This window comes from Lissotriton vulgaris, chromosome 7 (assembly GCF_964263255.1).
Source record: "Lissotriton vulgaris chromosome 7, aLisVul1.2, whole genome shotgun sequence".
Taxonomy (NCBI): Eukaryota; Metazoa; Chordata; class Amphibia; order Caudata; family Salamandridae; genus Lissotriton; species Lissotriton vulgaris.
Genome location: NC_141695.1, coordinates 1,195,934,935 through 1,195,961,595, shown reverse-complemented (window position 1 = coordinate 1,195,961,595; position 26,661 = coordinate 1,195,934,935). Strand labels below are relative to the sequence as shown.

Sequence of the window (26,661 nt, the reverse complement as noted above, 5' to 3'; positions counted from 1 at the left end):
CCTCAGATTGTTTTTCGCCATTGTGGCAGAGATGGAGTATAGTACAGTAAGTGATGACCATGCCTGAGAATGATTCTGAGTACTACAGCTAAGACAGGAACCGGGGAGGAGGGCGGGCGATATGTATGTCAGCAGCCCTACATGCCAAGAACAGATGTATACTGGTCAGTAGCATATTCCGTTCGAGGCATGTGGGCTGCTGAATTCATATCTGTGCATAGAATAAATAGCAGTTTCCTCCTTAGCGGTGGTTGCCCGTGCCAGCTGCAGCAGTCTGAAAAAGAGTTCTGAGAACAGCCTGTCCTACAGCAGCTTGCTGTTTGGAGTGTATGTATGGTGGTCCATGTGGCTGCTCTACATATATCTTCTAGAGGAATGTTACCTAGGAAAGCCATGGATGCCCCTAACTTGCGTGTGGAATGCGCTCTTGGGGGAACTGTTAATGTGCGTTTAGCCTTCTGATAACAGATCTGTATGCACTTAACAATCCATCTGGCTATACCTGATTTGGAAATGGGGTTGCCTTTGTGCTGTGGAGAGAAGGCAACAAACAGTTGCTTAGTTTTCCTGAAATCTTTTGTCCTGTCTATGTAATACAGGAGAGCTCTTTTAACATCCAGTGTGTGTAGTGCTCGGTCTGCTACTGAATCTGGATTTGGGAAGAAAACGGGCAGTTCTATGGTTTGATTAATGTGGAACTGCGACACCACCTAAGGCATAAATTTAGGGTTGGTACGCAGCACTACCCTATTAGCATGAATCTGTATGAAAGGCTCTTGAATAGTTAGGGCTTGAAGCTCACTAACTCTCCTTAGCGATGTGATTGCTACTAGAAAGGCCACTTTCCATGTGAGAAACTGTATTTGACAACAGTGAAGAGGTTCAAAAGGTGGTCCCATTAGTCTGGTGAGAACTATGTTTAGATTCCAGACAGGTGAAGGTGGGTGTCTGGGAGGAATCACTCTTTTGAGTCCCTCCATAAATGCTTTAATGGCCGGCACCCTGAAAAGGGAAAGATGCTGTCTGTTCTGAAGATAAGCTGCCATTGCAGCTAAATGTATACTGATGGAACTATATGCCAGATTGCATCTGTATAGATGTAACAAATAACATATAATGTTTTGCGTTGATGCATCTAGCGGATTTATGTCATTATTGGAACAATAAATGACAAATCGCTTCCATTTTGCCGCATAGCACGCCCTGGTTGTAGGTCTTCTTGCCTCCTTGATGATGTTCATACAGTCAGGGTAGCCAAACTCTATGACCTCAGGAGCCATATTGCAAGGCTAAACTGTTGCGGATCTGGGTTCTGAATATCTCCACGGCTCTGAGTGAGGAGACTGGATGTGAGTCGCAGTCGTTGGTGAGGCACCACTGAAAAGTTCTAGGAACGTGGTGTACCACGCCTGCCTTGCCCATGTTGGAGCAACTAGGATGAGCGTCATGGAGTGCTGCCGCAGTTTGCGTGCCACTAGCGGTATGAGCGGTGCTGGAGGAAAAGCGCACGCAAATCTGCCTGACCAGTTCATCCATATCGCATTGCCTTGAGACTGCGGGTGTGGGAACCTGGCGGCGAAGGTTTGGCATTTTGCGTTTTCCTTTGTGGCGAATAGGTCTATCTCTGGATGACCCCACTGCTGAAAATACGGTTGGAGCACCGAGGGATGTATCTCCCACTCGTGCATCTGATGGCTGTGCCTGCTGAGCAGGTCCGCCATCTGGTTGTCCTTGCCTGGGAAATGTTCCGCCATGAGGAACAAGTTTCTTTGAATGGCCCACTTCCAGATGCTCTGGGCTAGATGTGACAATTGTGGAGAGTGTGTGCCTCCCTGCTTCTGGATGTAATATATGGCAGTCATGTTGTCCGTCCGGATCAGCACGACTTTGTTGCACAAATGCAATTTGAACGCCTTCATCGCCATGAATATTGCCATCAGCTCCAACAGGTTGATGTGCATCTTCTGCTGCTGCGTCGTCCATAGACCCTGCACTGTATAATGGAGGACATGCGCTCCCCAGCCCTGGAGAGATGCGTCCGTTGTCAGCACTATCTGTGGTACAGGCTCTTGGAACGGTCGTCCCCTGCAAAGGTTTTGTGTGTTCCACCAATGCAGAGAGTTGTATGCACGACCGGTCACCAACACTAGGTCTTTGAGATGTCCTCGAGCCTGGTTCCACTGTTGTGCCAAGCACTCCTGAAGCGGACGCATGTGTAGTCTCGCGTGAGGGACTATGAAGATGCAGGAGGCCATCATACCTATCAGCTGCATAAATACTTGCGCTGGGAGTGAGTGTTGGGGCCTGAATTTCTGAATCAGCAATTGCATGCTGTTGATTCTTGCTGAGTTTGGCTGTGCTGTTGCTGCCAGAGTGTTTATTGTCGCTCCTAGGTACTGTTGTAAATGTGCGGGTTGAAGATGAGATTTTGGGTAATTGAGTGAAAATCCTAGACTGTGTAGGAGGTGAATCGTGCGGGACATGTGGCTGGCACACTGCTGGACTGACTTTGCTTGGACAAGCCAGTCGTCCAAATAAGGATAGACATGGATGTGTTGTCTCCGAAGGTGCGCAGCCACTGTCGCCAAGCACTTGGTAAACTCTGGGGGCTGTAGTGACCCCGAAAGGCAGGACCTTGAACTGGTAATGCTGGTTGTTTATCGTGAACCTGAGATATTTCCTGTGTCCTGGGTGAATGGGAATGTGGAAATATGCGTCCTTTAGGTCTAGGGTTGCTAGGAAGTCCCCCTGACTGAGCATTGGTAGAACTTGCTGCAAAGTCAGCATGTGAAAATGTGCTGACAAGATGTACTGGTTCTGGGGTCTGAGATCCGGTATGAGCCTGAGAGACCCGTCCTTCTTTGGGATTAAGAAGTACAGTGAGTACACCCCTGTACCCTGTTGTTCTAAAGGCACGAGTTCTATGGGCCCTTTTTGCAGCATGCAGATGACTTCTTGCTGCAATAAGTGCATGTGCTCTGCGGACATAGGACGGTGCCTTGGGGGTATGTTGGGTGAAGTGGAGGTTAGTTCTGGACAATAGCCGTATTGGATACGTTGTCTCACCCACCTGTCTGTGGTAATGCCTTCCCAGACTGGCAGGAACTGCTGAGGTCTTCCCCCGACTGGTGTTATATGGTCTGGGGGCAGTGACAAGACGTCACTGTTTATTGGTGGCGGAGGATCTGGCATTATTATTTCCTCCTCCTCTGCCTTTGGTGCTGGTCCCACGGTATCCACCCCTATTGTTTTTGTTACAGGTGGTCTGTGTGCCTCCTTTGTTGTATTGGGCTTGCTGTGATGCTTGACCTCTAGAGGCTCTCCTGTTACCAGAGCGACGAAAGGAACCGCCCCTGAACTGTTGTGACTGCAGAGCCCCCATGGATTTGGCTGTCTCAGTGTCTCTCTTAATTTTCTCTAGGGTCGGGTCTACATCAGGACCAAAAAGAAAGTCAGGGTTAACCGGAAGATTGAGTAAAGTTGTTTGGATCTCTGGCTTGAAACCAGAGATGCGTAGCCAGGCATGCCTTCTGAGCATCACACTTGTGTTGATGGCCCTAGCTGCTGTGTTTGCTGCATCCAGCGCACATTTAATGGATGCATTTGAAATCAGCTTCCCCTCCTGTATCAGCATTTCTGCTCCCTCCTTATAAGCATCAGGCAGGTGTTGTAGTAGCTGCTCTAACGTGTCGTAATGAGCCCTATCATATCTGGCTAATAGGGCCTGTGTATTTGAGATCCTCCAAATATTTGCTGCTTGAGCTGCTACTCGTTTGCCAGAAGCTTCCAAGATTTTGGATTCTTTGTCCGGAGGAGCATCACCACTTGTCTGAGAGTTCGCTCTCTTACGAGCATTAGCCACCACTAGGGAGTCCAATGGGAGCTGGCCCTTGATGTACGTAGGGTCTACAGGTGCAGGCCGGTACTTCCTTTCAATCCTTGGGTTTACAACCCTTGCCCTTGTGGTCTCCTTGAAAATGTCACAAACGTGTTTAAGGACACCCTTTAGCATAGGCAATGTCTTTACTGATCTTTCTGAAGTTGAGAAAGTATCAAACAAAAAGTCTTCCTCCACTGGGTCAGCGTGCATTTCCACGTCATGGTTATTGGCTGCCCTTTCAATCAATGCGTTAAACGCAGCAGTATCTTCAGTAGGCGAGGTTTTGACGGTATAGGACTGAGTGTCAGACGTGGTGTGTGGCTCACCAGGGTCAACAGGGTCAGTCCAGGGTTGAGGTTCCTCTTGATCTGTGTCAATAGGATAAGTAAATTCCTCCTCATTGTAACCCTCCCCCACATCCTCATTGGTACGAGTGGGAGAATAGGCATATTGTTGTCCATAGGACTCCACAGGTTCAAAAAGAACAGGTGAGGTGGCAGAGTCCCTTTTCTTTTTGAGTGGGATCTTGTAGGACTCCAAAGGATTTTCTGGAATGATCTTTCTTTTGTAAATAGTGAGTCTGCCAGAATCAGAGTCGATGAATAGTTTTGAATGATTGTCATAGGAGGGCGATTGGAACACCACGTCCTCCTCAATGGGCTGATTTCTTGATACTACAGACAACTTTTTGGCTGTGTCGGTGCTTTTTTGTGGCTCGAACGCCTTGGGTCGAGCGGTCGGGGGTAGTCCGTACTTGATTGGTGGCGTAAGCATTCAATCAATCAATCATCGCATTTATATAGCGCGCTACTCACCCAGAGGGTCTCAAGGCGCTGGGGGGGTCCGCTACTGCTCGAACAGCCAGGTCTTGAGTTGCTTCCTGAAGGTGAGGTGGTCCTGGGTCAGGCGGAGGTGGGTGGGGAGGGAGTTCCATGTCTTGGCGGCGAGGTAGGAGAAGGACCGTCCCCCTGTGGTGGCTCTTCGGATGCGGGGGACGGCGGCGAGGGCGTGGCTGGTCGATCGAAGCTGGCGTTTGGGAGCGTAGAAGTTGAGGCGGCTGTTGAGGTATCCTGGGCCTTGGTTGTGTAGGGCTTTGTGTGCGTGGGTGAGGAGACGGAAGGTGATTCTCTTGCTGACCGGGAGCCAGTGCAGGTCTCTCAGGTGTCCGGAGATGTGGCTGCGACGGGGGATGTCCAGGATGAGTCGCGCTGAGGCGTTTTGGATCCGCTGGAGTCTCTTTTGGAGTTTGGCGGTGGTTCCCGCGTAGAGGGAGTTGCCGTAGTCCAGACGGCTGGTGACGAGGGCCTGTGTGACCGTCTTCCTGGTCTCGGTGGGGATCCACCGGAAGATCTTACGTATCATGCGCAGTATGTTGAAGCACGACGAGGAGACGGCGTTGACTTGTCTGGTCATGGAGAGGGAGGAGTCCAGGATGAAGCCCAGGTTGCGTGCGTGGTCTGTTGGTTTGGGTGCGCTGCCTAGGGCGGGGGCCACCAGGAGTCGTCCCACGCGGCCGGTGAGGATCCCAGGATGAGGACTTCCGTCTTGTCTGAGTTCAGTTTCAGGCGGCTGTTCTTCATCCATTCGGCTACCTCTTTCATCCCTTCGTGAAGGTTGGCTCTGGCGGTAGCGGGGTCGTTGGTGAAGGAGAGGATCAGCTGGGTGTCGTCGGCGTAGGAGATGAAGTTGAGGTTGTGCTGGCGTGCGATGTCTGCGAGGGGGCTCATGTAGACGTTGAAGAGGGTTGGACTGAGCGAGGAGCCTTGAGGGACGCCGCAGATGACTTCGGTGGCTTCAGATCTGAACGGAGGGAGACGGACTCTCTGTGTCCTTCCGGCGAGGAAGGAGATGATCCACTCCAGTGCCTTCTCCTGGACTCTGACGTTGCTGAGGCGTTGTACTAGGGTACGGTGGCAGACAGTGTCGAAGGCCGCGGAGAGGCCGAGGAGGATGAGGGCCGCTGTTTCTCCGTTGTCGAGTAGCGCTCGGATGTCATCGGTGGCTGCGATCAGGGCGGTCTCGGTGCTGTGGTTGGCTCGGAAGCCAGACTGCGAGGGGTCGAGGGAGCCGTTCGTTTCGAGGAAGGCGGCCAGTTGCTTGTTGACGGTCTTCTCTATGACTTTTGCTGGAAACGGGAGCAGCGAGATGGGGCGGTAGTTCTTGAGGTCGGTCGGGTCGGCCGATGGCTTCTTGAGTAGGGCGCTGAGTTCGGCGTGTTTCCAGCTCTCCGGGAAGGTGGCGGTGTCGAAGGAGGTGTTGATGATGTCCCGCAGGTGGGGTGCGATGACAGCGTCGGCCTTGTTGAAGACGTGGTGAGGGCAGGGGTCGGTCGGAGATCCGGAGTGGATGGAGTTCATCGTGCGGACGGTGTCTTCGGTGCTGATCGGAGTCCAGGCGCGGAGGGTGGTGGTGGGGGGCGGTGGTTCGGTCGTGGCGTTCGTCGGTAGAGAGCTGAAGCCGTTGTGTATGTCCGCGATCTTGTTGTGGAAGTAGGAGGCGAGGGAGTTGCAGAGGTCTTGCGAAGGGGTGATGTCGTTGTTTCCGGCGTTGGAGTTGGAGAGCTCTTTGACGATGTTGAAGAGTTCCTTGCTGTTGTGTGCGTTGTTGTCCAGTCGTTCCTTGAATGCAGTTTTCTTGGTGGCGTGGATGAGTTGGTGGTGTTTTCGGGTGGCGAGCTTGAGGGCAGTCATGTTGTCCGGTGTTGGAGACGAACCGACCTTCTTCGAGGGTGGCGCCGTCTTCGATCCGACCGACTTCGTCTGATCACTAGTTTGCTTGCGGCCTTGCGTTGACTCGAGCTCCCCGTGCGCAGCAGGCACGCTCTTCTGCTTCGACGTGACATGCTCTTTCGGGTCGATTTTGCTTTTCGACTCGAAGGCCTTGCCGACTATTGGCTTGGAGGCTGGAAGCTTTGGATCGAGAGTCTTCTTAGCCTTGAGTCCTTTGCCAGTGTCGCCATCTTTGGACATAGACGTCGTCAGTGCGACGTGCTTGACCGTAGATACATGCTTCGGCGCCCCGATCTTTTGTGCCGACGCCCCCTTGTGACCCCGAAGGGTCGATGACACTTTTGGTTTGATTGGAGCCGATGACTCCGAAGCCGTCGTTCCGAGGACTGTCTTCAGCAGTTTCGGTTTCGATTTCACCGCTGATTGTGGTTGATCGACCGATGGCTCCTTAGAAATATTCTTAGCCGGGCCTTGACGCGGGGTTATAGAATGTGGATTAAGATCTTGGCTAAGGCCTTCCGGCGATGCCTCGACCTGAGCCTTAGAAAGTACAGTGGCAGTATTGGGCCCCGCGACTGCGGTAGGGCCTTGCTCATCGCTCGAGTCGTCATCGACGGCTCCGATGGCCTGTGCGTCGTCTCCTACCTCAACGACGTCTTCCTCATGGACGTAGTCTTCTTCTTCGTCCTCATCATAGATATAGTCGTGCTCCGACGCAGAATCCGACTGTTATTCAGGATCCTCTTCATCGACGCCCTCGTCGTCATCAGCCTCGAAGATGTTCTCCGGGTCGGGCGCCGTCTTCTGCGCCGACTGTCTTGCGGCGCGTCAAAGCCGAAGTGTCTTCTTCGACCTGAACGTAGAACAGGCCATGCAGCTGGCCTCGTCGTGGTCTGGGGATAGGCATTTATTGCACACTGGGTGCACATCAATGTGAGGGTATTTGGAGTTGCAGACGGGGCATCTTTTGAACGGGCTCCGTTCCATTGTCGATCATTGATGGGGCCTCTGGTGTCGAAAAAAGGCAAACGGCCTTCGACGTCCTGTTCGAAGAACTGGATCAAGTACATGGCACCGAACGAAAGACAATACAGACGCCCCGAAGGCCTTTTGGCCTTGAAAAAGTGTTTTATATCGATTCCGAACTTGAGTCAAGAAAATACATCCAAACCCAATGGCGGAAAAAAACAATCTGAGGATGGAGAGGATGCCCATGCGCACTGTAGTCCAGGGGAGGAGCCACCTATCTCGTGATACTTTGAAGACTCTTCCAGGACAACAATGTACAATTATCCGGACCCAACACTAGGCGGCGATCTATGCACAGATATGAATTCAGCAGCCCTAATGCCACGAACACAGAAGAACCTCAGAAAGAGGGGCAGAAAGGGGATCCACAGCCTTCGCTGTGCACCATGCCACAAATTTGTTTCACCTGCAGGCGTATACCGTTTTAGTGGAGGGACGCCTGCCTGCCAGAATGACATTACAGACTTCAGAAGGAAGGTCGAAAGCAGTCAACGATCGTCGCTCAATCTCCACGCATGGAGGTAGAGGCTGGACAGGTTCGGGTGGAGGACCGTCCCCTGCTGCTGCGACAGAAGATCCTCCCAAAGAGGCAGATGAATAGGGGGATCGACGCTCATACTGAGTAGCTCAGGATACCATACGCTTCAAGCCCAGTCTGGAGCCACAAGAATGACTTGGGCCCGGTCGCGCCTGATCTTCTTCAGCACTCTGGGCAGAAGTGGTATAGGCGGAAAGACGTATAACAGATCGCAACTCCACTCGCGACGAAAAGCGTCTCCCAGCGAGTGCCCCCTTAGAAATTCCAACACGGAGAACTGAAGACATTGCGCGTTCACTTTGGTGGCAAACAGATCTAACCAAGGCTCTCCCCACTGCAGAAAGAGACCTTGCGCCACGTCCGAGTTCAGACGCCATTCAAGATGCATCATGCACCGGCGGCTGAGTTTGTCCGCCCTGGCGTTTAGAGAACCTGCCAAGTGTTGAACCACCAAGGTAATGCCCTGATGTTCCAGCCATGTCCAGAGGTGCAGAGCCTCTTGACATAGGGTCCAGGACCCCACCCAACCTGTTTGTTGCAATACCACATGGCGGTGGTGTTGTCCGTGAACACCTGCACCACACTCCCCCGGACAGAGTTGAGGAATGCCTTCAGTGCAAGTGGGATCACCCGCAGCTCCAAAAGGTTGATATGGAGCTGTGACTCCGCCAGAGACCAGAGGTCTCTGATCTCCACCTCTCCCAAGTGGCCCCCCATCCCAGGAGGGACGCATCCGTCACCACAGTGTGCTCCGGTTAGGGAAGGGAGAGGGATCTGCCACCGACCCAATCGCGATTCGTGAGCCACCACTGCAATTGCCATGCAGTACCCTCAGAGATCTGAACATGATCGGCCAGGTTGCCCTGATGTTGCGCCCACTGGAACGTCAAGTCTCACTGCAGAGCCCACATATGCCATCTGGCATGTGTCACCAGCAGGATGCAGGAGGTGAGGCCCAAAAGCCGTAGGGTCATCCTGACAGAAACACGGGATAGAGGCTGAAAGGTCTGAATCATAGCCTGAATATCCAGGACTCGCTGCTCAGGAGGATAAACCCGAAACAGCGTCGAATCCAGAACTGCTCCGATGAAGGGGAGCTTCTGAGAGGCCCTCAGGTGCGACTTGGGCATGTTGATGGAGAACCTCAGCAAATGCAGGCGGTCGCCCATAGTCTGGAGGTGGTTGACGGATGCCTGGGGCAAGCCTGCCTTTAACAACCAGTCATCGATTTAGGGGAAGACTGACACCCCTGACCTGCGCAGGTGAGCTGCGACCACCGCCATCACCTCGTGAACACCCGAGGGGCACTGGTGAGGCAGAAGGGGAGCACGGCAAACTGAAAATGCTCCTGGCCTACAGTGAACTGCAGGTAGCGCCGGTGGGCCGGCAGAACGGGGATGTGAAAATAAGCGTCCTGCAAGTCCAATGCTACCATCCAGTCTCCAGGGTCAATGGCAGAAAGGACCTGAGCCAGAGCCAGCATTTTTAAATTCTCCTTCCGGAGAAAGCGATTCACGTCCCAGAGGTCCAAGATAGGGTGCAGGCCCCCCTTGTCCTTCTTGGGGACCAGAAAGTAGTGGGAACAACAACCACTCCCTACTTCCTGCTCCGGAACGTACTTGATGGCCCCCTTGGCCAAGAGGGCCGTAACTTCCTGTCAAATGATCCCCCGACATGCTGTGGCACTGAGGCGGCATGGCTGGAGGGGAGGACTGAAGAGGAAGGGAGTAACCTTTGCAGATTATCTGCAGCACCCACTTGTCTGATGTAATCTCGCGCCAGTGGTGGAGGTGGTAGCCGACCCTGCCATCCATTGGCGTGGGGTGCTTCCTGAAGCTCGGATTAGGAAGGCTTGGAGGCAGAAGCAGCGGGCATAAAGGTGGACTGGCCCGCACGCTGGTTCCCAAACCCGCCCCTGCAGAAGCCACGGCTGCGACCGCGCTGAGGCTGGTTCTGCACAGGCTTGCTGGAGGAGCGTGCCTGGGTGCACCTGCCCTGGCCACGAAAGGAACGAAACCCAGGAGTGGCAGGGTTCTTCATAGAAAGGCCCAAGGACTTGGCCGAAGCCCGTGAGTCCTTAAAGAACTCTAGTGCATAGTCGGCTTTATCGCCAAAGAGGTGGGAGCCATCAAAGGGCATGTCCATGAGCGAGCTCTGGACATCGGGCGAGAACCGAGTCGAACACAACCAGGCGGGGCGCCGCAACGCCACAGTCATGGAAATTGCCCTGCCCAATGAATCAGCGGTGTCCAAACCACACATGATGGCAAACTTAGCTGCATCCTTCCCTTCAGCAATCGCTTTGGAAAGGACAGCCTGGACCTCCTCAGAACACTGAGGCAACACCTGAGTAAGAGAATCCCACACTGCGTGGAAGTAACGGTCCAACAAGTAGGCAGCGTTAACTAACTGCAACCCTAAGCTGGCAGAGGAGAACAACCTCTTACCAAATTTTTCCAGCCTTTTAGAGTCCTTATCCTGTGGAGCCGTGGGAAAGGCACTTTGCGACGTAGATGCTTGAATGACCTTGCTCTGAGGCGTAGGGCAAGTGCTCAGGAAGGCTGGATCACCAGGCGCCGGGCGATGAAGCCTGGCAACATTTTTATCCACCGCAATCTAGTGCCCAAAAGGACTTCGGTAAGGGCCTCATTGAAAGGGAGCAGCGGCTCAGACGATGCCGACGCCGTCTGGAGCACCTCTGTAAGGAGGTTCGTTTTGAGGGCCACTGTAGCGAGGTCGAGATGGAGAGCCTCCGCAGCCCGACGGAGCACCATGGTGTAGGAAGCACCCTCCTTCATAGTAGGCGGAGGAGAGGCAAACCCTTGGTCAGAAGACACAGAGTTCGCCCGCGTCTTTCAGGTCGTCCACCCAATCTTGCTCGGATTCACATTGCCGGGCAAGAGGGCCCTCGGACCCGCCCCAGTCGTTGTCCACCTCTCGCTTCTCGGCCTGCATATGAGGTGCCTTGGGGGGGGAGGAGCAGCTGGGAGTGGGGAGGCAAAGGGGGATGCAGGGCCGCAGGGAAGCAGCGGTGGGAAAGGGCCGGATCGGGAGCGGCGTGGGGGCAGGGGGAACTGGCGCACAGGGCAGAGGGAAGGGAAAAATCCAGGAAACAAGGAGGCAGCAGGGAGGCAGGTACCAGGCAGTCAGGTCACGAGCAGTGGCGTGGGTGCGACCTGCCTGCAAGCAGGGTCAAAGGTCACAAAAAAGCGCAGAAAGGTAAAAAAAGCAGGGGAAACGAGAGGCACAGAGGTGCTTCGGTGGAGCTGTGTGGTGGGTGCATCTGTGGAGCTGTGTGGTGGGTGCATCTGTGGAGCTGTGTGGTGGGTGCATCGGTGGAGCTATGTGGTGGGTGCCTCGGTGGAGCTCTGTAGTGGGTGCATCATTGAAGCTGTGTAGTGGGTGCATCGGTGGAGCTTAGTGGGTGCATTGGGGAGCTGTGTGGTGGGTGCATTGGTGGAGCTTAGTTGGAGCATCGGTGGAGCTGTGTGGTGGGTGCATCGGTGGAGCTCTATGGTGGGTGCATCAGTGGAGCTGTGTGGTGGGTGCATCGGTGGAGCTGTGTCGGTGGAGCTGTGTGGTGGGTGCATCGGTGGAGCTGAGTGGTGGGTGCATCGGTGGAGCTGTGTAGTTGGAGCTGTGTGGTGGGTGCATCGGTGGAGCTGGGTGGTGGGTGCATCAGTGGAGCTGTGTGGTGGGTGCATCGGTGGAGCTGTGTGGTGGGTGCATCGGTGGAGCTGTGTGGTGGGTGCATCGGTGGAGCTTAGTTGGTGCATCGGTGGAGCTGTGTGGTGGGTGCCTCGGCGGAGCTGTGTGGTGGGTGCATCGGTGGAGCTGCGTGGTGGGTGCATCTGTGGAGCTGAGTGGTGGGTGCCTCGGTGGAGCTGTGTGCATCGGTGGAGCTGTGTGCATTGGTGGAGCTGTGTGGTGGGTGCATCGGTGGAGCTATGTGGTGGGTGCCTCGGTGGAGCTATGTGGTGGGTGCCTCGGTGGAGCTCTGTAGTGGGTGCATCAGTGAAGCTGTGTGGTGGGTGCATCGGTGGAGCTTAGTGGGTGCATTGGCGAACTGTGTGGTGGGTGCATTGGTGGAGCTTAGTTGGAGCATCAGTGGAACTGTGTGGTGGGTGCATCGGTGGAGCTCTATGGTGGGTGCATCAGTGGAGCTGTGTGGTGGGTGCATCGGTGGAGCTGTGTCGGTGGAGCTGTGTGGTGGGTGCATCGGTGGAGCTGTGTAGTTGGAGCTGTGTGGTGGGTGCATCGGTGGAGCTGGGTGGTGAGTGCATCAGTGGAGCTGTGTGGTGGGTGCATCGGTGGAGCTGTGTGGTGGGTGCATCGTGGAGCTGTGTGGTGGGTGCATCGGTGGAGCTTAGTTGGTGCATCAGTGGAGCTGTGTGATGGGTGCATCGGTGGAGCTGTGTGGTGGGTGCCTCGGTGGAGCTGTGTGCATCGGTGGAGCTGTGTGGTGGGTGCATCGGTGGAGCTATGTGGTGGGTGCCTCGGTGGAGCTCTGTAGTGGGTGCATCAGTGAAGCTGTGTGGTGGGTGCATCGGTGGAGCTTAGTGGGTGCATTGGGGAGCTGTGTGGTGGGTGCATTGGTGGAGCTTAGTTGGAGCATCGGTGGAGCTGTGTGGTGGGTGCATCGGTGGAGCTCTATGGTGGGTGCATCGGTGGAGCTGTGTGGTGGGTGCATCGGTGGAGCTGAGTGGTGGGTGCATCTGTGGAGCTGAGTGGTGGGTGCATCTGTGGAGCTGTGTGGTGGGTGCCTCAGTGGAGCTGTGTGGTGGGTGCATCGGTGGAGCTTAGTTGGAGCATCAGTGGAACTGTGTGGTGGGTGCATCGGTGGAGCTCTATGGTGGGTGCATCAGTGGAGCTGTGTGGTGGGTGCATCGGTGGAGCTGTGTCGGTGGAGCTGTGTGGTGGGTGCATCGGTGGAGCTGTGTAGTTGGAGCTGTGTGGTGGGTGCATCGGTGGAGCTGGGTGGTGAGTGCATCAGTGGAGCTGTGTGGTGGGTGCATCGGTGGAGCTGTGTGGTGGGTGCATCGTGGAGCTGTGTGGTGGGTGCATCGGTGGAGCTTAGTTGGTGCATCAGTGGAGCTGTGTGATGGGTGCATCGGTGGAGCTGTGTGGTGGGTGCCTCGGTGGAGCTGTGTGCATCGGTGGAGCTGTGTGGTGGGTGCATCGGTGGAGCTATGTGGTGGGTGCCTCGGTGGAGCTCTGTAGTGGGTGCATCAGCGAAGCTGTGTGGTGGGTGCATCGGTGGAGCTTAGTGGGTGCATTGGCGAGCTGTGTGGTGGGTGCATTGGTGGAGCTTAGTTGGAGCATAGGTGGAGCTGTGTGGTGGGTGCATCGGTGGAGCTCTATGGTGGGTGCATCAGTGGAGCTGTGTGGTGGGTGCATCGGTGGAGCTGTGTCGGTGGAACTGTGTGGTGGGTGCATCGTTGGAGCTGGGTGGCGGGTGCATCAGTGGAGCTGTGTGGTGGGTGCATCGGTGGAGCTTAGTTGGTGCATCGGTGGAGCTGTGTGGTGGGTGCATCGGTGGAGCTGTGTGGTGGGTGCCTCGGCGGAGCTGTGTGGTGGGTGCCTCGGCGGAGCTGTGTGGTGGGTGCCTTGGCAGAGCTGTGTGGTGGGTGCCTCGGCGGAGCTGTGTGGTGGGTGCCTCGGCGGAGCTGTGTGGTGGGTGCATCGGCGGAGCTGTGTGGTGGGTGCTTCTGTGGAGCTGTGTGGTGGGTGCATCTGTGGAGCTGTGTGGTGGGTGCCTCGATGGAGCTGTGTGGTGGGTGCATCGGTGGAGCTGTGTGGTGGGTGCATCGGTGGAGCTGTGTGGTGGGTGCCTTGGTAGAGCTGTATGGTGGGTGCCTCGGTGGAGCTGTGTGGTGAGTGCATCGGTGGAGCTGTGTGGTGGGTGCATTAGTGGAGCTGTGTGGTGGGTGCTTCTGTGGAGCTGTGTGGTGGGTGCTTCTGTGGAGCTGTGTGGTGGGTGCATCTGTGGAGCTGTGTGGTGAGTGCCTCGGCAGAGCTGTGTGGTGGGTGCCTCGGCGGAGCTGTGTGGTGGGTGCATCGGCGGAGCTGTGTTGTGGGTGCTTCTGTGGAGCTGTGTGGTGGGTGCTTCTGTGGAGCTGTGTGGTGGGTGCATCTGTGAAGCTGTGTGGTGGGTGCCTCGATGGAGCTGTGTGGTGGGTGCATCGGTGGAGCTGTGTGGTGGGTGCATCGGTGGAGCTGTGTGGTGGGTGCCTTGGTGGAGCTGTATGGTGGGTGCCTCGGTGGAGCTGTGTGGTGAGTGCATCCGTGGAGCTGTGTGGTGGGTGCATTAGTGGAGCTGTGTGGTGGGTGCATCGGTGGAGCTGTGTGGTGGGTGCCTCGGTGGAGCTGTGTGGTGGGTGCATCGGTGGAGCTGTGGTGGGTGCATCGGTGGAGCTGTGGTGGGTGCATCGGTGGAGCTGTGTAAGTGGAGCTGTGTGGTGGGTGCCTCAGTGGAGCTCTGTGGTGGGTGCATCGGTGAAGCTGTGTGGTGGGTGCCTCGATGGAGCTGTGTGGTGGGTGCCTCGATGGAGCTGTGTGGTGGGTGCATCGGTGGAGCTGTGTGGTGGGTGCCTTGGTAGAGCTGTATGGTGGGTGCCTCGGTGGAGCTGTGTGGTGAGTGCATCCGTGGAGCTGTGTGGTGGGTGCATCAGTGGAGCTGTGTGGTGGGTGCTTCTGTGGAGCTGTGTGGTGGGTGCTTCTGTGGAGCTGTGTGGTGGGTGCATCTGTGGAGCTGTGTGGTGGGTGCCTCGGCAGAGCTGTGTGGTGGGTGCCTCGGCGGAGCTGTGTGGTGGGTGCATCGGCGGAGCTGTGTGGTGGGTGCTTCTGTGGAGCTGTGTGGTGGGTGCTTCTGTGGAGCTGTGTGGTGGGTGCATCTGTGGAGTTGTGTGGTGGGTGCCTCGATGGAGCTGTGTGGTGGGTGCATCGGTGGAGCTGTGTGGTGGGTGCATCGGTGGAGCTGTGTGGTGGGTGCCTTGGTGGAGCTGTATGGTGGGTGCCTCGGTGGAGCTGTGTGGTGAGTGCATCCGTGGAGCTGTGTGGTGGGTGCATTAGTGGAGCTGTGTGGTGGGTGCATCGGTGGAGCTGTGTGGTGGGTGCCTCGGTGGAGCTGTGTGGTGGGTGCATCGGTGGAGCTGTGGTGGGTGCATCGGTGGAGCTGTGTAGGTGGAGCTGTGTGGTGGGTGCCTCAGTGGAGCTCTGTGGTGGGTGCATCGGTGAAGCTGTGTGGTGGGTGCATCGGTGGAGCTTAGTGGGTGCATTGGTGGAGCTGTGTGGTGGGTGCATTGGTGGAGCTGTGTGGTGGGTGCATTGGTGGAGCTGTGTGGTGGGTGCATTGGTGGAGCTGTGTGGTGGGTGCCTCGGTGGAGCTGTGTGGTGGGTGCATCAGTGGAGCTGTGTGGTGGGTGCATCAGTGGAGCTGTGTGGTGGGTGCATCAGTGGAGCTGTGTGGTGGGTGCATCAGTGGAGCTGTGTGGTGGGTGCATTGGTGGAGCTGTGTGGTGGGTGCATCGGTGGAGCTGTGTGGTGGGTGCCTCAGTGGAGCTCTGTGGTGGGTGCATCGGTGAAGCTGTGTGGTGGGTGCATCGGTGGAACTTAGTGGGTGCATTGGTGGAGCTGTGTGGTGGGTGCATTGGTGGTGGTGGGTGCATCGATGGAGCTGTGTGGTGGGTGCATCGGTGGTGGTGGGTGCATCAGTGGAGCTGTGTGGTGGGTGCATCGGTGGAGCTGTGTGGTGGGTGGAGCTGTGTGGTGGGTGCATCGGTGGAGCTGGGTGGTGGGTGCATCTGTGGATCTGTGTGGTGGGTGCATCTGTGGAGCTGTGCGGTGGGTGCATCTGTGGAGCTGTGCGGTGGGTGCATCTGTGGAGCTGTGCGGTGGGTGCATCTGTGGAGCTGTGTGGTGGGTGCCTCGGTGGAGCTGTATGGTGGGTGCATCGGTGGAGCTGTGTGGTGGGTGCATCGGTGGAGCTGTGTGGCGGGTGCATCTGTGGAGCTGTGTGGTGGGTGCATCGGTGGAGCTGGGTGGTGGGTGCATCAGTGAAGCTGTGTGGTGGGTGCATCGGTGGAGCTGTGTCGGTGGAGCTGTGTGGTGGGTGCATCGGTGGAGCTGGGTGGTGGGTGCATCAGTGGAGCTGTGTGGTGGGTGCATCGGTGGAGCTGGGTGGTGGGTGCATCGGTGGAGCTGTGTGGTGGGTGCATCTGTGGAGCTGTGTCGGTGGAGCTGTGTGGTGGGTGCCTCGGTGGAGCTGTGTGGTGGGTGCCTCGATGGAGCTGTGTGGTGGGTGCATCGGTGGAGCTGTGTCGGTGGAGCTGTGTGGTGGGTGCCTCGGTGGAGCTGTGCGGTGGGTGCATCGGTGGAGCTGTGTGGTGGGTGCATCGGTGTAGCTGTGTGGTGGGTGCATCGGTGGAGCTGTGTAGGTGGATGTGTGGTGGGTGGCACTTTTTATAAATCATTAGTAAAAGTGATCAATGAAATTCAACTAAAACCCATATATAGCAGAAGAGGAGAAAGCTCTAGTAACGGGATTCAGGATGAATGTATTCCTTTGGAGCAAATCGCCAGCATGTGAAAGGTGTAAAATAGCAATCAGCATAAAACGAAAATGCCAGCAAAAGACTTTATAAAATTCTGTGTGGCCCTGATAAAATAATTAGAGCATTTAATTATATCATGACCAACAATGGTTATTGTTTCAAGAGCAGCGTGCGAGATGGTTAGGCTGCAATATAAACAAGCCCTCGGCAGAGGCAAGAAGGGAAGAATAGGGGCTGGGAGCAGCAGCCTTTGATGTGCTGGCCGGCAGACTGTGCAGTGAATAATTAGGGGAGGAGAAATGCCGGCTGGGGGAAGCTTGAGATGCCTGAGGAGGATGGTGGCTTTGATGTGCACGCGCTCTCTGGCACTGCAACAAATCGCCGAGATGGTTAAGCTCTGTTTAAGCTGCAATATAGCTCGCCAGCTATGCGCAAGCGCATCAGCAGGCGAGCCCTAAAAAGGAAAGTATGAAATAAGTGAACATTTGCAATCACTGTTACCTTCCAAGGAGAAGAGTAAGTGCATGTGAATCTGTCCATATACTTTATCACCCGGTGGAAGGCTATGACTACATCGCGTTGGGCGTTCTCTTTTTATTCTGTATATTGGCTTAACAAAAATAAGGAGAAAATGCTATTCTTATGGAGCCGTGCCACTTGATTCCTTGAGCTCCGGTGTCTGAGGAGAGGAGAGACAGAGAATTGGGAGCTGGCTTTGCTGTGAATCTACATCACTACATGCTTCGAACAGATGATTATAGGGCAAGAAACATTTTCCTTTTATAGCATATGTGGCTGTAGATACACATGCTATGCAATGACTGTAACGCAGTTTCTAAGTGGGCAAATGATACAGCTATTTGGAATAATATTCTTAACACCATTTGGCCAACTAAACTTACCCTTTTGACAGCAAAAGATGCAAAGAGCTGGTTAGTTTTGCTGAAGGACTTAGACCTGTCAATACTGTACATGAGCGCCTGCTTGACGTCGAAGGTGTGTAACGCCCTTTCAGCTATAAAATCTGGTTGAGAAAAGAATATAGGCAGCTCAACAGTCTGGTTAGTATGGAAAGGTACCTTGACCAGGAAGAAAACAAGTTACTTACCTGTAACTTTGGTTCCCCAGTATTGGTAACTTTCATAGATTCCCATGCTTTGTATCATTCCCCGTCGTCGGAATGGGAGCCTCGGTAAATAGTAAAAAACCATAGTAGTAAGCACAAAGTGAAAAAATAGGCCTAGGCCTCATCTCATTTTGTAGCTTATCCACCTCTTTGTGTAAAAGAGACCAAATTTCTGCAGCAGCCAATCAGAGCAGCCTCACCCCATAGAACCTTCCTGAGAGAAGCTCAGAGCCTCAGATTTTCGTAGCCGTTGTATACAGCTATCCACCAAGATCAGAAGAGTGAGCTTTCCCAGGGGAGGTGGGTGGGCGCATGGGAATCTATGAAAGTTACCAATACTGGGGAACCAAAGTTACAGGTAAGTAACTTGTTTTCTTGCCCCAGTATTGGAACTTTCATAGATTCCCATGCTTTGTATCAGAGTAACTAGCAGTAAAGAAAACATATTTTGTCATACCTGAACCTGAAAATGTGACACATCTCTTGTAAAAAAACAGCAGAACACATAGGATCATGAAATATGACAATAATGCAGTATACAAAATATGCAAAGGAAGGCGGGATAGAAAGGAAAGCTCACCGACTTATTGGAAAAGATTCCTCAGGACTGCTTGGCCCACTGCTGCATCCTCCTTCACAGAAGAATCCAGACAATAGTGGCGGGTGAAGGTGTGGACACTGCTCCACGTCGCCGCCCTGCAAATGTCCTTGATAGGGACTCCTGCGAATAACGCCGCAGATGAAGCCATGGATCTGGTAGAGTGAGCACGAACTGCTCGCTGCAGAGGTTTCCCAGCCGTCTGGTGACAAAATTGTATAGCGCTGGAAATCCACCGGGAAATACAAGCCTTAGAAACAGCACAACCCTTGCGTGGAGCACTGAAGGAAACAAAGAGCTGTGAAGATTTCCTGAACTGCTTCGTTCGCTCCAGATAGAATTTCAGGCATCTGTGAATGTCCAGAGAGTGCAGAGTTCTTTCCGCAGGTGAAGAAGGTTTTGGAAAAAATGGTTTCAAGACCACGGGTTCATTCAGGTGGAATTCCGAAGGAACTTTCGGGATAAATTTAGGATTCGTCCGTAGAATCAGCACATTATTTTTAAACTGGAGAAATGGTTCCTCAATCGTGAAAGCCTGGATTTCGCTTACTCTGCGAGCCGATGTCAGGGCCAAGAGAAGAGCCACTTTCCAGGAAAGAAACTTAAGGTCAGACTTATGCACAGGTTCAAAAGGGGCTTTCATGAGGGATGACAGAACTAGATTCAAGTGCCAGGTCGGAGGAGGTGGCCGGACCGGAGGAAAAACCCTGAATAAACCTTTCAGGAATTGCTTGACAATCCTAGCCGACCATAGGGAAGGCCCTGAAGATGAACGTCTGAATCTAGAGATGGCTGCCAGATGGACCTTTATCGACGATGGAGCCAATCCCGATTTCGCCAGTGAAAGAATGTAAGGCAAGAGCTTGTGTGGAGAAGAAGTATACGGGTGTAAACCTTCCTTCTGGCACCAAACACAGAATCTCTTCCATTTGGCTCGATAGGTCTTATTGGTACTAGGGGCTCGAGCCTGAGCTAGAATGTCTCTACATTCACTTGAGAGATCTAACCCCTGGAACTCTCTGAACTCAGGAGCCACGCTGTCAATCGCAGGGACTTCAAGTCCGGATGTAGAACCTGACCGTGAGACATTGTTAGCAAAGTTGGAATAGGCTGTAGGAGAACTGGCTGGTCCTGGGAGAGGAGAAGAAGCTCCGGGTACCAAACTTGTCTGGGCCATGCTGGAGCGATCAAAATCATCCTGCACGGTTCCACCTTGAGTTTGCTGACCAACTTCGGAATCAGTGGAATGGGAGGAAAGGCGTAAACAAAGGCGCCTGACCAGGCAATCAAAAGCGCATTCCCCAAGGATTCCCGATGGTGAACCCTGCTTGCGAAGGACAGGCATTTGGCGTTCTGGGGAGTCGCAAACAGGTCGATTGATGGTGTCCCCCATCGAGCAAAGAGTTCCTCCAGAACGGTCTGATCCAGTTCCCACTCGTGAGAGACTGTCCTCTGACGACTCAAAGCGTCCGCCTTGACATTGAGTGTCCCCGCTAGATGTTCCGCTGAGAGGGAGACGTTGTTCTGTATTAACCAATTCCATATTGTTTGGGCTTCCTTGGAGAGGGTGGAGGATCTTGTGCCACCCTGTTTGTTTATGTAGTGCATGGCTGTAGTGTTGTCCGTACGAACCAGCACTGTCCTGTTTTGAATCCTCAGAAGAAAAGCTTGAAGAGCCAAGCGGATCGCGAGAAGTTCCAAGAGGTTGATATGGAACTTGCGTTGCACTGGACTCCAGTGACCGCTGACCTTCAGCTCCTGGAGGACCGCTCCCCATCCTTCCATGGAAGCATCCGTTGTTACAATCAGGGGAGATGGAGGAATGAGGAACGATAAACCCTTGGAAAGATTGTCTTTTTCCAGCCACCAGCCGCCTGCTTTTCTCATTTCCTTGGTAACGACAACCTTGTCGTCGAAGGATCCTGTGACCTGCCGCCACTGCCTGTCCAGTTGCTCTTGTAGTGGACGCATCCTGAGCCTGCAGTGCGGAACTAAAGGAATGCAAGATGAAATTGATCCGAGAAGTGATTTGTACTTGCGAACTGTCAGTGTCTTTCGAGATTGGAGAAGACGAGCTGAACACATTAGTTTGGTCTGGCGCTCCTCCGATGGAAGGGCTAAGCAACTGTCCGTGTTCAGGATGGCTCCCAGGAACCTTGTTGACCTGGATGGGTATAAAACCGATTTCTCCCTGTTGAGTCGAAGACCTAGCCGCTCGAACAGATCCTTGCACGTCCGGACTGCACTGGACGCTTCTTGAACAGATGGAGCTTTCAGCAGCCAATCGTCCAGGTATGGAAATACCTGAATAGCTTGTTTTCTGAGAAAAGCTGCCACCGGAGCTAGAACCTTTGTGAAGATCCGTGGGGCGGACCGGAGACCAAATGGCAGTACCTTGAATTGAAAGTGACTCTTGCCCACTGTAAAGCGCAGATATTGCCTGTGAGCTGGATGGATAGGAACGTGGAAGTAGGCGTCCTCCAAATCGAGGGTCGCCATAAAATCCCCCGGATTGAGCAGACGAAGGATGTCCTGAAGAGTGACCATCCTGAAGGACAACTTCACGAGATAAGTGTTGAGCTGCCGTAGATCTAAAATTGGACGCCACTTGTTCTTTGTCTTCCGAACCAGGAAGAACCTGGAATAGAACCCTTTCCCCTTCTGCGAAAGGGGTACAGGCTCTACTGCCCCCTTGGTGAAAAGTTGGTGGGCTTCGAGATGAAGAAGCTTGAGATGTTTTGGAAGGAAGGCATCCGGCGCTCTTGTTGGAGGAAGGTCTTGAAACTCCAATGTGTGTCCTTCTCTGACAATCTGGAGGACCCACTGATCCGATGTAATAATCATCCAGTTGTGTAGGCAATGGGAAATCCTGCCCCCCACAGATGTGAATGAGGGAACAGGAACAGTGGAAAGAGCCACCTGGCCGCTATTGTTTCCTGGTGTTGTCTCTCCTTTGCTGCCCCTGACGTCCTTTAGGCTGCTGGCGAGAGAAAGAGCCCCTTTGAGTGTATTGTGGCTTATACGACTGGCTGGACTGAGATCCAGAGGAGTAGCGATTTTGATTACCTCCACGATAAGAAGAAAAACCTCTTCCTCTAGCTCCTCTGAAGGGCACCTTACGATACTGCAATGTACCCAAGGACTTAGCTGTATCCGTGTCCTTTTTGATTCCTTGCAGGGCATCATCGACGTGCTTGCCAAATAGCATCTCACCGTCATATGGTAGATCCAAGATCTTATTCTGCACCTCCTGCCTGAACCATGTGGCCTTTAACCACCCTTGGCGTCGCAGAACCGCCGAGCCAGCTAGTGCCCGAAAAGCGGTGGTTGCAATATCCATTGCCACATCAATGACCTCCGAAGAGGCCCGCTCCCCTTCGAGCAAAATCTTCTTCACATCTTCCTTAGACGAATCCTGCAGTTCGTCAACAAATGGGGCAAGATCGCACCACATTTGTCGATCATAGCGTCCCAGAATCGCTAACGCATTGGCTGCCCTAACCAGGAGACTGGCCATAGCTGAAAACCTCTTGCCTACATTGTCTAGGCGCCTGCCCTCCTTATCCGGCGGCGTAGTCATCGGCGCAGAAGGATTCTTGGACTTGCTTTGGGCAGCCTGCGAAATGACCGAATCCGGTTTCGGTTGGCCAAGTAAACATGCTGGACTGCCATCCGGTGCCTTATACTTCTTTTCCAGTCTCGGAAGTACCGGAAGGACTGTAGCCGGATTATGCATAGCCTTCAAGCCCTCAGACCAGACATGCTCGATGATTGGAATGGACCTCACTGACTTCCTGAATGGTTCTTTAAAGTCATACAAAAAGCAATCCGATTGCACTGTGGTCACTGGGAGACCAAATCTTTTGGATGCCCTGTCCATTAAGTTGTGAAACCCTCCAACGTCCGCTGGAGGCGAAGTAATATTATCCGGGTCGGTGTTGTCCGGATCTATAGGGTCAGCAGTATTCCATGGAGCCTGTTGATCTTGATCAGGATCCGCTTGCTGGTCTGCATCTGAAGACGCAGCGTCATCATCATCATCAGTTTCTTGCACCTGTACTACCTCTTGAGGGCGCACTTCCAGCGCAGTGGCACGCTCTCTTGGGGGTAAAGAATGGTCTGCCACAGGACGTAATGTCTGAGGCGGAGGTGTCGTGGGGCGCACTTGTTGGGCTTCCGGAGGTGCCGGGAAACGTTGCTTGTAATCCCGCAACATAAGTTGTAAATCCGCCACTAAAGTGGATGGTATTGCCACCATACCCTCGGGTAACTGACGCATCGGTTGTTGTGGAGGCACGTGCCTGGTAGCAGGACGTTCCTCCTCATAATAATGCTCTGGAGCATAGTGCTGTCGTTCCATCTGCTCCTCCTCAGAGCTAAACTCCTGCACCTTAACCTGGAGGTCAGAAGGGCTATAGGCCTGCCCAAATTCACTAAAAGTCTCTTCCTCAGAGTCCTCCTCCAATAGTAGTGTTGGTGGTAGCTTCTGAACCTGGCGAGGAGACGTCATCTCTGGCGTGATCTGTTTCCTTTTTCGCGAAAAAAACCTGTTTTCCCGCCATTTCCATCGTCGACGAGGTCGTCGTCGACGAGGCCCTCGTCGACGAGGCCGTCGTCGACGGGAAGGTCTTCTGTGTCAGTGTCGACAGTGGAAGTGTAGACATAGAAACTGTCTTCGTCGACGAGGATAGCGTCGTCGACGAGGTGAAGCTCATCGTCGACGATGGTGGAATCGTCGACGGGACCGTCGACGAGCTCGTCGTCATCAACATGGCAACCGGCGTCGTCGACATCGTCGTCGAAGTCGTTCTCGTCGACGACACCGCCGTCGACGGCAGCTTTGCAGACATTGTCGTCGACGTGGAGGTGGTCACCCTCGTCGACGACGAGCAGGATTCCGGAGCCTTGAAAGCAGTCGACGGTGTAGGCGTCGACGCAGCCGTCGTCGACGAGCCCGTCGACGAGGCAACCTTGGTAGAGCTGTCCTTTTTAACACTCGTAGACGACGTACCTGGGAGTTTAGTCGTCGACGGTTTCTGCTTCTTGTCTGAAGCGACCTCTTGAGTCGGGGTTGAATGCTTTTTGACCCCACGATCCTTCTCTGAGGAAGGCGAAGAGACTGTAGAAGCCTTTCTCACCTTTTTTGAGGTCAGAAGTTCCTCAGGCTTACCCTGCCTCTCCTTTTCACCTCGGTGAGGAGATTTTTGGGCAGCCGGCCTGTCAGACCTGTCAGAGGTCCCTGGTAAGGCCTTGTGTCGGGACTCGTCTGAAGCAGAAAGGGGGGACCTACCCCTTTTTTGAGACCTTCTGGATGACACCATAGACGAGGAGCCCTCACTGTCCGAAGAGATAATGTCTTTCCGGTCTTTCACCTTCTGAAGCCATGTGAGGAGACGTCCTTCCCTGTCCCTCTGGGTCTTGGCTGAGAAGGATCTGCAAATCGGACAGTCTGTTGGTTTATGGTCCGGATATAAACAGTAGATACAATCCTCATGTTTGTCCTCGACAAACAACCTCTTCTTAGAGCAGGTGGCACAGGCTCTAAAAAGGGCTTTCCTCTCCGACATGCTGAGAAAAAATCCAAGTAGTTGAAGAAAAAACTGAAGAAAACTGAGCAGAGCTCAATGGAGACTCCCTTGCACAACGTGCGGTAGAAAATCTGAGGCTCTGAGCTTCTCTCAGGAAGGTTCTATGGGGTGAGGCTGCTCTGATTGGCTGCTGCAGAAATTTGGTCTCTTTTACACAAAGAGGTGGATAAGCTACAAAATGAGATGAGGCCTAGGCCTATTTTTTCACTTTGTGCTTACTACTATGGTTTTTTACTATTTACCGAGGCTCCCATTCCGACGGCGGGGAATGATACAAAGCATGGGAATCTATGAAAGTTCCAATACTGGGGCAACTTTGGATTAGTTCTGTGGGCCACCCTGTCCTTATTTAGCTCAATGAATGGTTCTTAAATGGTGAGCATGTGTAACTCGATGATGCACCAGAGTGCGTTTATGGCTACTAAAGACGCCACTGTCCATAATAGAAAGCGCAGATTGTAAGACTAAGGATTCAAAAGGTATACCCATAAGCCTTGTGAAGACTGTTGTGGTTCCACACTGGAACTGGGGTCTAATTGGGGGGTACTGCCCTTTTAAGCCCCTCCATGAATGCCTTAATTGCAGGGATTTTTTTTAGATGTTCTGCATACATGCTGTGACAGCAGCCATGTGAAGACGTATGGCAGTATAAGAAAGATACGCCTTCTATATGTGTGAAAGGTGACAAATAATGTCTTGAACCCAGACTTTAAATGGATCTATTTGCTTTAAGATGCAGTAGTGGACAAATCTTGGCTGCATGGCTTGCATGTGTTTTAGTGCTTCACACAGCATGGTCATACACTCATCCGGGAGGTTTAGGTAAGCAAACTCGAAGACCTCAGGCGCCAAACTGCCAGTACAAGCTGCCTGGGATCTGGGTGCCCAATTTGTTAGTGTTGTGGCGCATGAAGATGTAGCCTCATCTATAGCTTCTCATCAGGACTGCTAAATATCTTCAGGAGCATTGAGTACTAGGGCTGTTGGAGCCACTAGAAGGAGGGTCATAGACACCTGCCTAACTTCCTCATCACGTACAGAATGAGTGTGATAGGAGAAGAGAAAAAGCACAGGCAAATATCCCTCACAAACTCTTCCATATTGCACTGCCCTTGGACTGTGGATCTGGATACCTGAAGGCAAAGCGTCTGCATTTTGCGGTTTCTGTGGTGGTGAAGAGGTCGATGGCTGGGTCCAATGGGATAGATGTGGGCCATGTGCCACTGGAACTAAGTTGCACCCAATCTAAGGTGCCAAAACTGTTCTTGGATTTGCTGTATTTCAGTTCAGAGTACATGGATTTGCAGTTTGGGCAAGTCTGTTCCTATTGGTGCAGGACCAAGGCTGATTTGCATATGTTGGGCATAATCTCAGGCGGCATAGTGGGCAGAAAAAAACAATGGACTGGGTTACGACCCCATGCAATAAACAGTGGCTGAGATTAATTCAAGCATTCTATCACTGCTCTGTATTTCTTGTGATGCCCAACGTATCATGGATATACCAACATTGTGGGTTAATTGCTCACTGAGCCACTGGGGCCAATCTGCACCTGGCTGATCAGTCCAAAAAGTCCAAATCCAGTCTTGAGTTGCTTGTGTTCTGGTTCAGAGAGGACCTGGGTTTGTAGTTCATGCTGGGCTGTTCCCATAGGTGCTGGAACAAGGCTAATTTGCGTATGGCTGGGTCTAATCTGAGGTGGCATGATGGGAAAAAAACAGGAACAGGGATGCAGCCAAGAGTAGTAACCAGTGGCTGAGATTAATCAAGCATCCCACCCATCACTTTTTTGCATTTATCATCTTGCCAAGTTCATTTGTACAGCAAACAAATTGTGATAATTGCTCACAATTTGAGCAAACGAGGGAAGTGAGGCAGAGCAAAACAATTCATTCGCCCAAGATTACACTTCATGGCCAGACTACAAATGGTATCTTGATACTCAGTTAATAACCGAGGCACTGGATCTAAAGTACAATCTGAATTTATTTAGAGTACATTTTGTAAAATTTACTGAATGCTTTACAATAAATATGGCAGATCAATGAAGAGAATGCAAATATTCAAACAGCAGACATAAAAACAGCTCTGGTATAAACTGAGAAGTGGCATTATCAGAGCACTGCTAAAATCCAGACCATGCCGTAATATGAGCTAGTCTGATCAAAGCCTCGCTAAACCGATAACACTACCATAATTTGACACATCACTGTTTGGCACCAAATGGGACATGCAGATTTTTTAAGTATTAGGCATTCACTAAAATTCCACTTCCCCTGATTGGCAATGCTGTTTACTTCACTTCCTAGACACCCAGTCAATAATACACTGTTGCTCTCAGGGAGGAAACACAGTTGGTGTCAAACACCCTGCATTTCCTCACAGATCACAAAAGTTTTCAGTGTTCTATTAACTCCAAGCAGAATGAAAGCTTACCATGTGTTTATTAAAATAAGAGATTGTGAGACAAGAGAGTGAACAGCAGATTGGTGCTGCTAGATCAGGACTCAATTTGTTGTACAATACAGATTTTTCCCAGCACTCTTAGTCAAAAATATATGCAAATTTGTGGTTTGCCAACGAGGTCTCAAACTGGAGATGAAGGCGAGGAGGTGACAGGC

General features: G+C 53.0%; 1 protein-coding gene across 6 annotated transcripts in view; it reads right to left on the bottom strand.

The window, feature by feature from the left end:
• Positions 1–26,661, bottom strand: part of CD2BP2 (CD2 cytoplasmic tail binding protein 2) — a 130,713-nt gene that overhangs the window by 5,871 nt on the left and 98,181 nt on the right. The gene's annotated exons all lie outside the window — the stretch shown is intronic.